At 47.0% G+C, this 15,877-nt stretch overlaps 1 protein-coding gene across 11 annotated transcripts in view; it reads left to right on the forward strand.

Annotated features, from left to right (window-relative positions):
* CUX1 (cut like homeobox 1) overlaps positions 1 to 15,877 on the forward strand; it is a 346,311-nt gene that overhangs the window by 50,091 nt on the left and 280,343 nt on the right. The window lies entirely within an intron of this gene.

A 15,877-nucleotide genomic window follows, 5' to 3' on the forward strand; every position in this document is an offset into this window, starting at 1 on the left:
CATACAAGTGCTTAATACTTGATTTGGCGCTTTAATGGATATTTACACAGTGACACCACAAATGTTGGATAAACAGGGGATTTGTTCTAATGGGATCTTCAGCAATTCAAACCCGCCCCCTCCCCCCCTTCTGGAATCCTGGGCTTCACTTCTGCCTGGTTTTGATGCTGCTGTAGCAGCCAGAACGCCTTCTCTCCAGCATGCTCCTCTCCTCATTTCCTCACTGGGTTTCAGGCCCTTTGAAGCGCTGGCTTCCTCCCCTCTGTGCGTCCTCTGCAGCGCTTATTTCTGTGATTTGCATGTAGCGGAAATATTTGTTGAGCTGAATTATTTTTACACAGGAGCCTTTCATGTGGCCAGTGTTTTGAGGTCTGTTTCCTTTGGCTGGAGGCTGGGAGAAATCTGTTCACTGAGGAGTACTGAGAGCTTTAGGTGCAGGGGTGCCTTGCTGTGGGCTGGGTGCTCCCCCCAGAGGATTTCCAGCCAGGAGTGAGGAGGAGGCAGGCGAGGGCCCACATCCCCCCACTGCAGTGTTAGGTGGAGATGAGGGTGACTTGTCAGTGGGGATCTGCAGTGCCTTGATTGACACGGTTGGAGGGGCAGGTTCCTCCTGCAGGTCAGAGGGGGAGTCAGAGGGGGAGGAGTGAAGAGAAAAGGAACCTGCCCAGGGATCCCGACCCCGGAGGCCCCTGGTCCTAAAGGCCCCGGTCAATGCTGTGGAGATTTCCTCTTTGCATCTCGTAATCAAGAAAAATCCATGCTTTCCAGGGACTCTTCACCTGGCCTTTTCTGATGAGGCTCTTGGCTTCAAGGAGTAGTGACAGTAGCTTCCACTTAGGGAATATTTACTGTGCCAGGGACTGTGCTGAGCTCTTCGCATCTCCTAACTCGGGCAGGGCCTGCCCCCCTGTCCTCACAGGCTTCGTTCACGGAAAAGAAAAGTGAGATGAGGGGCCAGTGTGTGACGGCCCCATGAGCACATGGCAAGTGTGGCGGTAGAGTCCCTGCACCCCTGTGGGAAGCCCCTCTGGGAGCGGCAGGTGACGTTTCCCAGGCCTCTTCCATCTCCTGATAGACCCGAGTGTCCGTGATGTTGTGAGCCCAGCTGTGTTAGTTACTGTCGTAAATGTCAGTCTTGGGGAGCCTGCAGGGACGGCCCGTGGATGGGCCACTGGCTTTTGGTGCTGACTTTTCTGTTGACTCAGCCACACGCCCTGCTAATGGCCTCACTGAGAGCTTGCAGTCCATTGCGAGGACCCCAGTGGACAGTGTGTGTTTGGAAAGTCCTGTTCTTGTAGTCTCGGCCACTAGCCTGGTTGGTGGTGGCTTTTGTCCCCCAGTGTGCCACTGCACCGCGGTGGTCAGGCGGGCCCTGCACAAGCAGCTCCTGCCCTGCGTTCCTCCCAAGTGCTCGGGGGCACCTTGGCCTTGTTGCGATTTGGAGGCGGCTGGAGAGCTCGTAGATTTTCTGGCCCGCCTGGATTCATTGCTACTCCGTGGTGACAAAAGGAGCCCCAGGACTCAGCCCCCGTGAGCCCCTACCCTGTGCCCAGCACAGAGCAGGGAAAGCATTTGTGCTAAGAACTTGTTCTTATGAACGGGGTCCCTGATGCGAGCTGTTGGGAGTCCCCTTGGGGCCGCTTGGCAGGAGCTCTGCTGGCGGAGGGATTTCTAGGAGTCGCCGGCGTCACTGCCTCCCCTCTTCCTGACGTGGGCGAAATCTCACTCCTTTAACCACACGCTCTGCGTCCCCTCTTTCTGAATTGTTCATTCACAAAGACAAGGAGAGCCACCCGGACATAAGCATCAATATGTGGGCCCACCTGTGTGGACCCAAGCCGGGATGCCCCCGGCCCTAATGGGGTCCTCCGGGAGGAACCAGGGGACAGGTGGAATCCACACCTACTGCGCGGCACCGCCCAGTGAAGCAGTGGCCTCTGCTGGGATTTCTTCTGTGGCACTTCTTGCTCTTCTGGCCCAGGGATTGAAAAACCAAATCCTACAACTGTATACCTGGTGATGCAAATGACCTTTATTTTGTCTAGAAGCGTACATCTCTTAGGTGTCTTCCGGTTTATGTGCAGCTCAGCCATCATGGAGAGCTTTGTAGTCTTCTCCAGGAGAACACATCCGACATCGGGAAACTCTGATGTGTAAAAGTGAAGTTAGGGACTTGAGAGTCAGTAAGTTCAATAAACATTTTTAAATGTTTTCCTTATGCTTAGCACTGTGCTTTATCTCATTTAATTCCATTGGATAATAAATTCACGTTTGTTTCTAGACTTATATACATTTACATACTCATATTTACTTGTAAATAAATTTATTTAATACATTGTTTTATTGTTTTTCTCCCTCTTTACTGTCAGCTTGAACATCTTGTTTACTGTGATAGTTTCCAATCCGAAACTGCAGGCATGAATGAATGAGTGAGTGAATGAATGAATCAGGCCCATTCTGTCCTTCCTCCCCAGGATCTGGCAGTCCGAGATGGTCATTCAAGTTTGCTGAAGTTAATCAGTCCTCACAAACCCTACCAAGGGTATCACTCTTACTGTGCAGATGAGAAAGTTAATACTCAGCAAGAGAAACTCTTCCCTGAGGATGGATTGTGGAGGAACCATCCCTCCTTCTAGGCCCAGTGCCTTTCCCCCACACCACCACTTTGTCACCAGGTGCACATTAGTTTTGAGGGTCTTTCCCCCTTTAGTTTTTTATGTCCTTTAAGCTTTAAAGGATTCATAAAATAGACTTGAAAAGAATAAAGCAGTTTTTTTCTTCAAAAACATCCAGTGCTTGTCAAATGTTCAGGAAATAATTTCTTAGAAGGAACTCTGCAATTGCAAAGACAATATTTTTGCTGGTTGCATGCAGGGTACTGAAATCGTCTACTCCAAATGATTGGAGGCGCTCTGTTTTCTGGAAATACAAGCTTTTCCACCCCTGCATAGCTTAGCCAGGGTTCCAGGGTCTTTGCAGCAGAGATCCAGCTGCCCTGAAAATTCCTGCTGGTGTGTTGTGGGGTGAGCCCAAGGATTTGGGAAGAAGGGAAGCCAGTGGCAGGAACTGACTGGGAGAAGAGAGTGCTAGGAAAAACGTGGGGTCACAGATCAACAGGTGTTAGTATCAGAGGGGGCTTCGGATGGGATAGCAGACAGTCCTGACTCCGTTCCGAGGTCCAGAGAGGGGGGACAATGGGGAGTCTGTCGGCTCAGAGCAGGAACCCTCGCCCGACACAGAGGGGTAAGAGGGCACTGGTCAGGGAAGGGCAGGACGTCAGCTCCTGAGGTACCAGAGGCACCGAAGTCTTGGGCACTGACCAGGTGGCTCCTCCCCTCCCCAGGTCTCCCCTTCCCCCTCCCTGTCTTCCTCCTGCCTCTGGTCAGAATTGGCTGGACAGCCAACCCTGCCGTCTGGCCTGGGCAGAGCGCCCAGCAGAGCCCTGCACTAGATTTATTCTTGGTAAAAAAACGTAACACGCCCCTTACGTTTTTAATAAGCTGTTGCTTTTGTGGGTCAGCATGGGGCAAAATGGTAGGTCTCTCTTAGAAAACATATATAAAGGTTGGCTGGAAAAATAGCAGCTTGATTCTACTTGGTGTACTTGCCCTCACTGCTAAAACACAAATCTACCTTCCTACTTTCTGAACTGTATTTATTCAGACTACCATTTAATCATTATATACTTAATGAATTGGACAGATTAACTGACCTTGAACCTTTTCATGGCTGTGGTTGTTACCATCTACCCCTTCTCACTTTACATGCTAACAGGAGATCTATTTTATTTCTGAAGTGTGGTTTAACATTGTTTTAAGCTGTTGCTTGCTTCTTATTTTTGACACTTTTGTCACTTAAGTAAGATGTCTTAGTTCTTAGTGTTAGATCATTTAGCAGAATTTTTTTTGCTTGTTTTTTTTTAAATATGTTTTTGTATCATATTTTGAACATGTTCTTGTGGATGTACCTTTTAGAATTAGTATAGATCCTGTAATTTGGTTCTCAGAGACGGTCAACTATTAGATCTAGACACCAGAGCACTTTCTTGAACCATTTCATTGAGAACTGCAATCCAGGGAAGCTGGCTGTTTGCAGTGAGCTCCAGAGTCTGGGACTGGGTCTTCTAAGACTGCAGAGTGGACGTTCAGACTCACTTCCTGATCAGAGTGGATCTCCCCTGCTGTGGGGAATCCAAAGCTGAGGAAGACAGCCCCTGTCTCAGTAGGGTTAGAAAGGCCCACAGTAACTGAAAGCCACACGGAATTTGACACCTGCTCCAAGAGAGTGCAGGCGAGGGAGAAATGTGGGTAGTTCTGACTGGGGTGGGAGAACAGGGCAGGCTTCATGGAGCTGGTGGCATTTGAATTCCAAATATGGGGTTGTTGGGTTCAAATGGTTCAAATACTAATGTGGGGGCAGCAATCCTTTATTTTTATTTCCCCACTAAATTCAAAGAAATTAAGACATTTTGGTTTTTAAACCAGTTGTTGTGTGTGTTGAATTTCTGTCTGAGAAAGTCTGCTCTTTTTTCATTGTCTCCTCCATTGTGTAGTGTTGATAGATATTTAATTGAGTTGCTTTGAATGCTTTGTTGTTGCTGGTCATTGTCCAGGTTGCCCTAATTTGTTTCACGTAGACGGTAGACTGTAAACCCCGTGTGGGCAGGGGCGGTGCCCATTTTAGTTTTTTTGTCCTCACAAATTGACCTGTCAGAGGTGGGGACTCTATAAATGCTTATTGAATGAATCAGATTCCGGAGCCTATTTTTTAAGTGTCAATGGAGAGTTTGTCCCTGTTTTGTGCCTCTCGCTGCTCGGAGCTGGCCCGTGGCAAGCTGAGGACAGTTGGACTTCTTAAGAAAACTGCATCTAGAAGGAAATTTGTTGGTCGGATTCTTTCATTTTAGGTCTGCTATTGCTCCTCTCCCTCCCATTTGGTGAAGTGGTAGAATGCTTTAGCACATTTTAAATAAGATTACACAAGTTGCCGTTGGTTGGCATCGAGTGTCTTCTAATCTGGAGAGAAAATGTTACTTCCTTCATTTGCAAAACAGAGTGTTTCTGGCACCATATTTCAGAGTGTCTTCTGGTTGTTCCGTTTCCCAAAACTTACTGTGGGTCTCTAATTACCCTCATTTAGACATCCAGGGCAGAAATTGCCACTTCAACAAGAAAATTTAGTAATGAGTCGGAGGAAATGGGCTTGTCATTACTGTATTATACGCAACCTAAAAATCTATGTAGATTTTCATTTCATGAGAATGTGACTGTTTAATTGAAAAATGTTGTTAAAATGTGCTTTCCTTTCCCATCAGTCTGTTGTTAATACTTTTATATCCAAGCTAGAGTCAGTTAAAATTGGTGCCCTTTGCCAAAATACTTCTTTTATTTTCATGTTTTGTGCAGAATTTTGTGATGCTAGATCTATTTTTATTTAATTAAGCCCTGGAAGAAATTGAAGGAGAGCTGTATTTAAATTTTCAGACCATTAAAAGGCCTAAAACTATCTTAGATGAAAGGCACAAAAAATTAGCTTTAATATTTATTATATGAATAAAACCAATAAGGAGAATATTTCCAGAAACCCCTTCTTTTTTTATCCTTTTTCAGATGGCTAGCTAAGATTAATAGCAGGCCTGAAAGCAGGCACGTTTGCTACTTTTTCTTGTTACTAGGAAATTAAGAGGGAACAGAAATTCAGTCTTCTTGTATTTTGGGAGCAGGTTGTAAACTTTATAACTCACTAATATAATAAATTATTTGTTGATAACAACACATTTTGCTCTCTGATAGAACAGTCCTGATATCTACTTTGATTGGGATTTCTTTTAAAATTTTAACCTCGAAGACAAAACTCTGCAAAATACCTGCCTTGTAAATGGAAAGTTCTTGTAACGCCAGTTCTAGGGCTGTGGAATCAAACTGGCCCAAGAGGAGCGTGGTAGGAAGCAGGTTTTGGGCACGGCCTGACTGTGTCTCTCACCGTTTGAGCCGCCGTACCCCGTCCGGGCTCTAGGTTAGCTGAAGACTCTTGTGTAGAAAAATGCACAGACCTAGTTGCATCAAACAAAGACGATGGGCAGAAAAAAGGAAGGGGAGATGTCTGCCTAGCATGGGCTCTGGTATTTTCTCCTCTACGTGTGATATCCCAAATTGGATTGGCTGTTGTGATGGAAAAGATTGTCAGCACTATGTAAATGAGAAGTGAAAGTGCATCTCATGCAGATAATTTCTATGTAGATAATTTGCCATAAAAATTTATATAGCAGTCCTTAAAACCTTCGGAGATTTAGTCTGTCTAGGGAAAGGTGATTTATATGGTATTAAAACACTTTTTATGTTCCAGTCCTTTAGATTTAATGTTTATTGCCTATAAAAATGAAATCTTCTTGTGGATATTTAAAAGTTTTGGTACTGTGTGAAATATATATTCAAGTTAGAATCCGAAACGCTTTGGAGATGTAAATAAGTGGCAAATTCTTTGCTCCGAACTCCGTGCTATCTCTGCATATTAGGAGGTTACACATGTACGATGTCCCATCACTGGGGGAGGAAAATGTCTCATGTGGGGATTGTGTTTTTTGTTTTAATTTAAATTAGCTACCAAGTCCAGAAGTGCTGTTACTTCTCAGAAAGTTATGCAAGGTGTGACCAGAATCTCATAAAAATCTGTAGCACAGCATGACTTGTGGCCCAGCTTTTAAAGAATGGAAGTACCTTGGCTACAGAATTGAGTGCAGAGCAGAGTTTGGACTTTGCGGGCCCTCAGATTCATAAGCAGTGGTGTGGTTTAATGCTGGTCTTAAATAAAACTTGTGGAGAAGTCATCCAGTGGGGGCAGTGCTGCTGGGAAGGGGAACGGTGTAAACATTTGGGGGGGGCTCCTGAAGGATGTCTCTTGACTGATAGCTCTGAAGACGAGGTTCTGGCTTGACTGTGGAGTAAAGCATGGTTTGTGTAGCCCTAGAGTGTGCTTTGCCGGGCTGTCCCGTCCAGATGCCGTCTGGCTGGTCACTAGAGTGCAGGGATGGTGGGCTTTACTGAGCTTTATGTCCTAAGAGCCTGTACCCATGGTGAGCCCTGGTCAGCTTTCCAGGTTCCTTAGATCCTGGACATTTTAGAAATTACATGGGAAATGCTTTTCCTGGAGATGTGCAGGAAGCAGCAGAGCTGATTAGCAAGGCCGCGCCATTACAGCCACAGTGGGAATTCCAACTGCAGGGCCATTAGAAAACAGCCTGGTAGTTGGGGTGAGCCTGCCCGGGGTACTGGCTGCTCACTGAGGACGAGAGTGGCGTGGAAAAGACACTGGCCAGGCTGCCGGGTGTGGATACTATTGGCAGTGAAGTAACTTGAGATTTTGAAATTGCTGTGATGGGGTCCTTCTCTCTCACCCGTACCTTGGAGAATATTCATCCAGGGTTTGGGGGGTGTTGGTAAGCTTCGTTGAGTGGCTGCCCCAAAGAAGAGTTTGGCTCAGCTTCCAAGGGGCCTGAGGATCCTGCATTCTTCAAGAATTCTGGGGAAGGTAGACTGAGAGAGCCACTGAAATTCTGACCCCTCCAAATAGGAACTCAGCTGGCTTCCTGCAGTAATCTGCTAGGGAAAGCCTGTCCTCTCAGAGATGTGGCAGCAACTGAGCTTCCAGGCAGCATCAGTCAAATAATTGCCCAACTATTGTAATGGTGAAAGTGGTGGCAGTGTGTAAGGGGACACATTTACATGTGACTTGGGCCACCTTTTCTTGTATTGCCAGTAAAATGAAGCAAGATACATGCCTCAGAGTAGCAGACTACACTCCACAGCCTCCGACTTTCGGCTTGCCTTAACCCACACAGGCGGCTAACCCACGCAGGGCAGCTTAGCTTGTGACAGGTGAGGTTGGAGAAGGGGATCAGTGAGGGAGCAGGTATGAAGGTAAACACCAGGCTTTGTGGGAACAGTCCTACCCGGAGACAGTGTGTAATCAATATGCATTTGTTGAAAGGTGACCGTTTGTGAGGTTACAGTTCCCCTCCCTGAGTAAGGAGGGGACGAGGTGACGCCACAGTCAGCTCTATGAAAAAGACCAGTGACCAGATTGCTAGCATGGCTTCTGACAGCTCTGCGTGCTCCTCAGAAGGCAGCGTGAGCTCACCAACGTTAGAAGGCTCCTTTGTCAGCGTGAACTATACTATCTGGAACGAATTTGAACATGCAGACTTTCAGTGACAGTGTGTGAAGCGAGGCCAGTTACACAGCTAAACTACTAATATTTTTGGTATAAAGCAGTTGTTAAAATTAATTCCAGTCTGAAACTTGATGGATTCTCAGTCATGGAATTAACAGGTTTCAAATGAAGAAAAAATTAGCTCGATTAAAAATAAATGTTTATGCTGGAAATTTGGAACCTGTCCCTAACAGACTGAATACGAAGTTTTTCATTTTAAGAGGATTTGTCTGCCTTTTTATATTCACGGGGTGGCGGGGGGAGCGAATAATTCTCTTGGTATGAATATAGTCATAGCAGACATGTATGGACTACTAGCTGTTCCCCACCCCCAACGGTTTCTTACGAGCCGTCCGTGTGGTCCTCTATGCCTAAGACCAGCGGTCAGTCCACAGGAAGAGGAAGATACAGTCTGGCCCCCGGGCCTCGGAGCTGCCTCTGATCCGCTGGAAGCCCCGTACCTGCTATTCTGTACGAAGTCTGTGGTACCCAGGAGGGCAGCCTCCTTTCGGCCAGCACTCCCAGGACCTCAGTCTCATCAGTCTCATTCATCCCTTTGAACTTATATCAAGTAAACTATTTAGGACACCTGTGTGTGTTTAATTTTGTTTTTAATGAGGTTTCAAACTACCTTTGCCCATCTCTGTCCTCTCAGTGAGAGCATGGAGCTTTACATTGTTTGATATTAGACGTTGGTGGTTTGATCCCCTGATGGCTTAGCCACTCCTGGGTGTGTTAGGTTAACCGAGCAAGAAAACTAGGGGCTCTTTATTAGAATTTAGAGATTCTGCACTCAATTAGAAGATTTCCAACAGCAAAGAGCGAGTTAGGCTTCCTTATTTTTGCTGGTTTAAGGGTCACATGTGGGCCATTGTAGACAGTCTGCTCTTTTCTTGCCCAACGTCAGTGTTGGATAACCCAGAATGTAGCATGGGCAGCGGTGATCAGCCCCAGATCTCGGGGGTTTAACTGTAGGGGTTGAAAATTGAGCGGCCAAATGTAGTGTGTGTGCATCCATTGTGTTTCTGGATCCATTTAGGTACCAGTAATTAATAGGAAGACGAGTCTTGGAAGTGCACATTGTTCCCCAATAAAGTCCTGTTCCCCTTCCCCAATCAATAATAAAAAAAAAAGCTGGATTTTATCAATAGTTTTTGTTTAAAAAAAAATCATTACCCAGGTGTCCCTGCAGTGCCAGTGCTGTGACATAAACCGCCCTGCCTCCATCCAGCTGTGCGGTCCAGCAGCACGCCCCGCTCTGCCCCGTCAGGCCATTCTGGCAGCTGGCCGGTTAGGGATCCAGCAGGGTGAGGTCACCACATGAAGGGCAGATGTACTGGAAGGGGAAAGCCCGTTCCCCCACTTTCAACCACAAATGTCTTTTGATAACTACTAAAATTGGCAAGCAGAATGATTGAAAACATGTGAGAGGTAACTGGATCTAAGTTTCAAGTAGTACATATTTGAAAAGTTTTCCCCAATGTAAAAGTTACTCTTTAAGAGCCTTAAACTAATAAAAACAAGGAAATTCCATGCTACGGCTGCCACTCGGCCTTTCCACTTTTATTCCAGCAGGCAGATTTGACAGGTCTGATGCTGATTGGCTCTGGGACCCCTGCGAGCGTTTCAAGCAAGGGGGGACACAAGCAAAAGCTGGCAACAGCCGGGACAGAGAAAGTCCCCAGCGCTTTTCAGTGCCAGGCTCATAATTCCATTTTAGTATATCCTATTTTCTCTTCTTGCGGCTGCTTCCTGTATTTATTCAATGAAGCGGATTTAGGATTCTTTCAGAGACAGTTCTTGTTTCTTTCCTTTTTCTTGACCTCACTGCAGATGTTACTGCGTGTCTACCCTCTCGTCAGGTGTCAAGGCTGGACCTCTCTGGCCCTTGGTGATCCAGCCCCTCATCCAATGGCTTCTTCGTTGAAGTGCTAAATTGCATGGCCCGCTCTTAGCCTCTCCGCCCTCTAATTCATTTTTCCTGTTCCAGAATGATCTTTCTAAAGCTCTGCAGTGATGGGCAGTGGCCTAGAGAGACAACATCACGTTGACGCAACACATGGGTCACGTGCTCACTCGGCTCTGATTAGGCGCCCCAGTCAGTGCTTAGATCTACCTCTGCCTTTCTTAGTGACCGAACAAGTAACAAATAAGCGTGGCACAGGACAACCCACTGTCTTGCCGTTTTCAAAGCAGACCTGGCACCAGCAACCTGAGGGAACTGCCCCTACCTCTGGTGGGGAGGAAGGAGAGAGGCAACTACAGAAAAGAAAAGTCATTTTACGGTCCAGCCATTTTACCAGGTTGTAGGCTCTGAGCACCAGTGCACGTTGTTGGCCCTTTTACGCCCTGTCTGGCCCTTCACCCACTCCATAACTAAGACGTAATCACAGAACCTTAGAAGAGGAAGGAAGCCTAGAGTTCTTTCCCTCAATGCCCCTGGAGCCCACTGTCCTCATGTCAACCCCAAGCCTGTTGCACTTTTGAGAGCATGCTTCTGTAGCGCAGGGAGCAGATTCAGGCCCAGAAAACACTGCCTTCTCAATCCTACTTCGTAACTGTGTGATCTTGGTCAGGTTTCCTTTGCCTCTGAGCCTCAGTGTTCTCACTCATTGCCAGAGTGCACATAATGGCCATGTTAGCACCAGTGTGGGGATTAAAAATGACAAAAGATGGGAAGCAGGAGTCAGTTGCAGCTGCAGCTGTTTTTATTACCTCTGCTCATTCTGTGCCTTCTGGAACCCTCCCTGTGTCCCCTTCTTCCCCCCACATGAAGTTTCACCCATCCTGTAAGGCCATCTCTTGCTCCTGTTCCTGGGATGTCTTCCCTGACCCTCCCAACAGAAAGTTCTCTCTCTCCCTCTTGACTCCCAGTAGTCTTACTGTGTCTCCTGTAGTGTCCTGCCTTTCAGCCATCCAGTCATGTTACCAGGTTATAGGCTCTTTGCACACCAGTGCACTTTGTTGGCCCTTTTACGCCCTGTCTGGCCCTGTCCCTCACCGTGAGCCCAGGAGGCTCTCGGGATGCCTCTGATGAGGGGGCAGTGAGTTGACCGAGGGGCTTGGTGGGAGAAGAATAGTTTCCTGGATCATTTGGGCTGCATAGCTGTCCCCTGGGAGTGAAGCCTTTGGTTTCCTTTGGCCCTGGTTTCATATAGGTGACAAACTGAAACCGGTCAAATCCTTCCTTCTGAGAATCTTTGGGAAGCAGGTGGTTCTTCGTGACCCCATTGGACCGCCACAATTCAGGTGTTCCCACTGCAGCCATGCGTACTGAGCTTTTTATGTGCAGTTTCTTCAGTATGATACAGGTGCATAGAAATCCAGTGAAACCCAGTGAGCAGACACTTAGGTAAAGGGGGTATAGCTAGGAGCAAACTGGGACATCCTCTTCTGCCTCAACTCGTGTTGAAAATCTTGATGAAGTAAATCTGTCGCTGTGCTCTCAAGAATTAGTAACCAGAGCAGACTGAACATAATTGATAGTTCTGTTTCTGATGGTTGGCGATCCTGAGTATCATTTCAGATCGATGGCAAGCATTCCTTTTTGTTTACATTAGCTCGGTAGAATCAAATGTGCGCTGGCACAGACCACAGTGGCTGCAACTGGTACATCAGTGCCGGTGGCTTCTTGCCTGTGATGGGATGGGATGGGATGACACGGGATGGGATGACACGGGCAGAGAAATAGCCGGGAGTGTCACCGCGGCCGCTCAGCCAGAGTTGCTTCCTGTTGCGGCCGGCCGAGGCTGAGAGGGCGATAGGGTGGGTGGGGGTGTCCCTTTGTAGATCACATGCTGCCAGGAGCTGCTTTTTGCCCCCAAACCACATCAGAATTCCCTACCCCCTGCTGCCCCTCAAGAAGTCACAAGAGGCACAAAGATAGAGAACCAAGAACAGAGGGTATAGAGAAATGTCATCCCTGGGCCAAAACAAGTATCATCATTTTGCTGAGTTTCATAGAGAAAAATCTCCTTGATATCTGTGTAATTAAGAAATAACATCTAGAGTTAGGGAAAAACAGGCGACGAGAGCCTGAACCTGGAGCAGAGAGCTTGGGAATGCTTTGAGATTGGCATTAATTTCCTGCCCCGAGAACTAGTTCCTCTTCCACCGCTCCCCTATGGGGCCCTGAAGAGACCATGGAGTCAGGACCCGGGGCGAAGGGGGCCTTCCACGCTGGGCCAGAGCTTGGCGGGTGTGGGGAGCTGCACTGGCTGAGAGGGCAGGATGCAAATGAATATCAGAACAACATTATGTATATGTGTATATATATATATATATATGTTTAGTAGTAGTTTGTTGTAACTGTGCTCATCAATTGTTTGCCTTTATCCTTTAGCGTGAATTTAGGTAGTAAGACTGTGTTTCCCCCAAAACAAGACCTTGCCGGACAATCAGCTCTAACGCGTCTTTTGGAGCAAACATTGATATAAGACCTAGTCTTATTTTATATTATATAAGACTGGGTCTTATTTTACTATAAATAAATATAAATAAGACCCTGTCTTATGTTAATATTTGCTCCAAAAGACACATGAGAGCTGATTGTCAGCTAGGTCTTGTTTTCGGGAAAACACGGTAGCTCTTCAGCTGGCTTTAGAGCTGAAGTCTGAGTTAAAGACCCCCCTCCCCAACTATCTTTCAGAGTGCTCCCTGATAGGATGGAGTGCAGCTGGCAACTAGAGTGGGCCAGTCCAGTACCCAGACGGGTGGACTGCAGCAGCACTTCCGGGGAAGCTCATGGTACCCCCCTTTTCCTCGCTGGGTGTCCCTCCCATCTCACATAGCTCGTGGTGAAACTTTTGAGGATTTAAACAGTCCCTTTAAAGTCACATTTCTGCTCTTGGCACCAGGCGCCCTCATGTAGTGTCACCTGTTGGCACCCAGCACCCAGGTTTCCTGCTAGTGGCCCGCAGGGCCGGTGCCAGGAGCGAGTGAAGGAATCACACGTGATGTTCACGTTCCCTGCCATACGAGTGAGTGTCATTCTGCTGGGCCATCTGGCTGGCAGCAGCTCTCAGCCAATGGCAGGATGCTGTAAAGCATGCTCGCTGCACACAGCACTGAAAATCTTGAAAATTAACTGCAAAAATAAAATCAGAGCTGGCTTAGAGGTGGCATTTTTTGGCCTGACATAAACTGTTCAAATGAACCTGTTCTGAGTTGTTTGCGGATGGCTGTTACTGGATTGGTTTTTCCCCAGCAGCCACTTGGCATCTTGTGACTTTTATAAATTCCAGACAAAAACATTTTGAGAGCTTTTTGGAGTTTTCATTTGCTAATTAAAATGTGAGAAGGGAATGCAGCTACAGGTAGAGTTCTAGTGCAAGCCACAGCTGTGATTTAAAAAAAACCAAACCTGACAGTTTCAAAATGAAGTTATTAGCACTTCACCTATAACTGTGATAGCTTTTAACTTTCATGATCTGTTTCTTAAGCACCTCCCCCCCCCCCCACCTTTGGAGAATACGAAAAGGGAGCTAAGTGAGGAAGTTGGAGGGATACCTCATCCTGGCAGAAGATAAGAAGGACTACCATTTCTATGGAACTTTCTAACTTAGCAAGAATTTTTCTTATTCTTTATGTCATGCTGTTTTCCAAACAACCCTGTGAGCCAGGGTAGGTGATAATATTTTATAGATGAGAAAATTAAGGCTCAGGGTGGCTTGCTGCCTTGTCCAAATTCCTGTAGCCAGGATGGAGCAGGGTCTTCTGGAAATTCTCCTGCTGCTTGCTTCCTAGACGTCACTAATGCCAGAAGAGACAGGGATGTATGAAAAATCACCAGATACTGGGTCACACGTCTTCTACCACTTGCAGAATAATTAGATAAAATCTACTCTGATCCTAAAAATGGTGTTCGGCTGATTGCCCACCAAGCCCGGCTCTGGATTCTAATAGCTCCCAGGCGTCTGTGTTCCCGCACAGGCACTGCTTGGCCTCGTCACGGTCGCGTCTGCACTGGCAGATGTTTGTGGCTGGGGTAGCCCAAACAGAGAGAGCTGCAGGGCGGCGGGCGGCTTTGCCGCCAAGCGTTTTCCCAGAGAAGTGGAAGGGAACCTTTGCCAGAGTGGCTGGTGCCCTAACAAATTGATTCCTGCCAAACAATAGAAATAAATATTTTCAACAGACAGAAATTTTGGCTCTGAAAGTATTCAAATTAAAGGCTTATTTCTGAAACAAATACTTTAGGCGGAAAAACATTTAGTGTAGATGAGATCAGAGTTATTCCTTTTGGCAGTGGCGTGATTCTTTTTGTCATTAAAACACATTTTTCCTGCCCCCCGCCTCATTTTTTGCCTCCTATTTCCTGGGGAAAGTCAAGTGCATTAAGCTGGAGTGCAGGCAAGAGGTGGCGGCGTGGTTGACTGCACAGAGCCTCAGCTTCCATGGAGCTGGTATCCAGGTCTGGATTGGAATCTTGGCTCTGCCACTTCGTGGTGTGATTTGGGTACAGCCAGTCAGCTAATCACCAGTTTCCTCAGTATGTGAAATGCAGCAGCAGTGTCTGTACCAGTTGAAATGTTTCCCTCAGTACCTGGTGAGTCTTTCTAGACCAGCCCTGTCCAGTAGAACTTCCTGCATCAATGGAATGGCCTATATCTGCTCCATCAAATACAGTTGTCACTAGCCCTTGAAATGTGGCTATTGCAATAGAGAAACTGAATGTTTAATTTATATTTATATAGCCACATGTGGCTGGTGGCTACCATTTTGGTTAATGCAGTTCCCATTTATCCCCCTCATTCATTTAATTAGTCCCTGGTTCCAATTAATTGGTTGACAGGCCAGCACACTAAAGACCTCCTGAGTTTCTCTCTTTGTCCATCCGAATGCAGCTGTGGGGTTTAGAGAAGAGATATGTTCTCTGTGGCATCTGTCTCCTGTCCTGCAGCCAGAGCAGTGGGGCAGGCCCCTTGAGCTAGGCAGGGGGATGAATGTTTTAGCCACAGACTCCCCACATCAACCGTCATGGACATTGAAAAATGTTAACAAGTTCCCATTTGATTTCAAAACTCATCATGTACACTAAGTATAAGAGGAATGATAAAAGCTGTGGAGTTGAGGGACCTATTCCCTGGGCGTTTGTTAGCAGGTAAATCACATACATGCCCAGACGTGGTTTCCTCATCTGTGACATGGGACTAGGAAATCTGTGGCTGCTTCTCTCCCAAGTTCATCCTGAGGCCCTGGGATGGGGAATGCCAACAGGTCACATCCCCAGTGTGGGTCCTACAGGGGAAGGTGGAGGCTGTGGCCTGGGGGAACACAGCGAAAACAGAAGACAAGGGACCCAGCCAGGGGACACCCCCAATCCCAATTCAACCCAGGAGCAAGACAATCAAGGAAGAAACCACTAGCCCAGGCAAATGAGATAGCCAGATAGCAAGGACCAACCCTGATGGCTCCGTGCGGGGCTCATGAGAGAAGGAAAGGTCCTTCGGGCCCCTAGGAGAAATACAAGGTCAGAGGGGTGAGGCACTCCTACCATTTGGAGCTGTGTGTGTCTGAAAGGCTGCGGCCGGCAGGCAGAATTTAGTTTTGTTTTGCGATACAGCCAAAGAGAGCAGTAAAGAATGCTACCTGGGAAACAGACATTTTTGTAGCTCAAAACTGGTCAGATATCAGCAATTTCATTTGGTTTAATTAATATGTAAAGTAGAAT

The sequence above is a fragment of the Rhinolophus ferrumequinum genome, chromosome 7 (assembly GCF_004115265.2).
Source record: "Rhinolophus ferrumequinum isolate MPI-CBG mRhiFer1 chromosome 7, mRhiFer1_v1.p, whole genome shotgun sequence".
NCBI lineage: Eukaryota > Metazoa > Chordata > Mammalia > Chiroptera > Rhinolophidae > Rhinolophus > Rhinolophus ferrumequinum.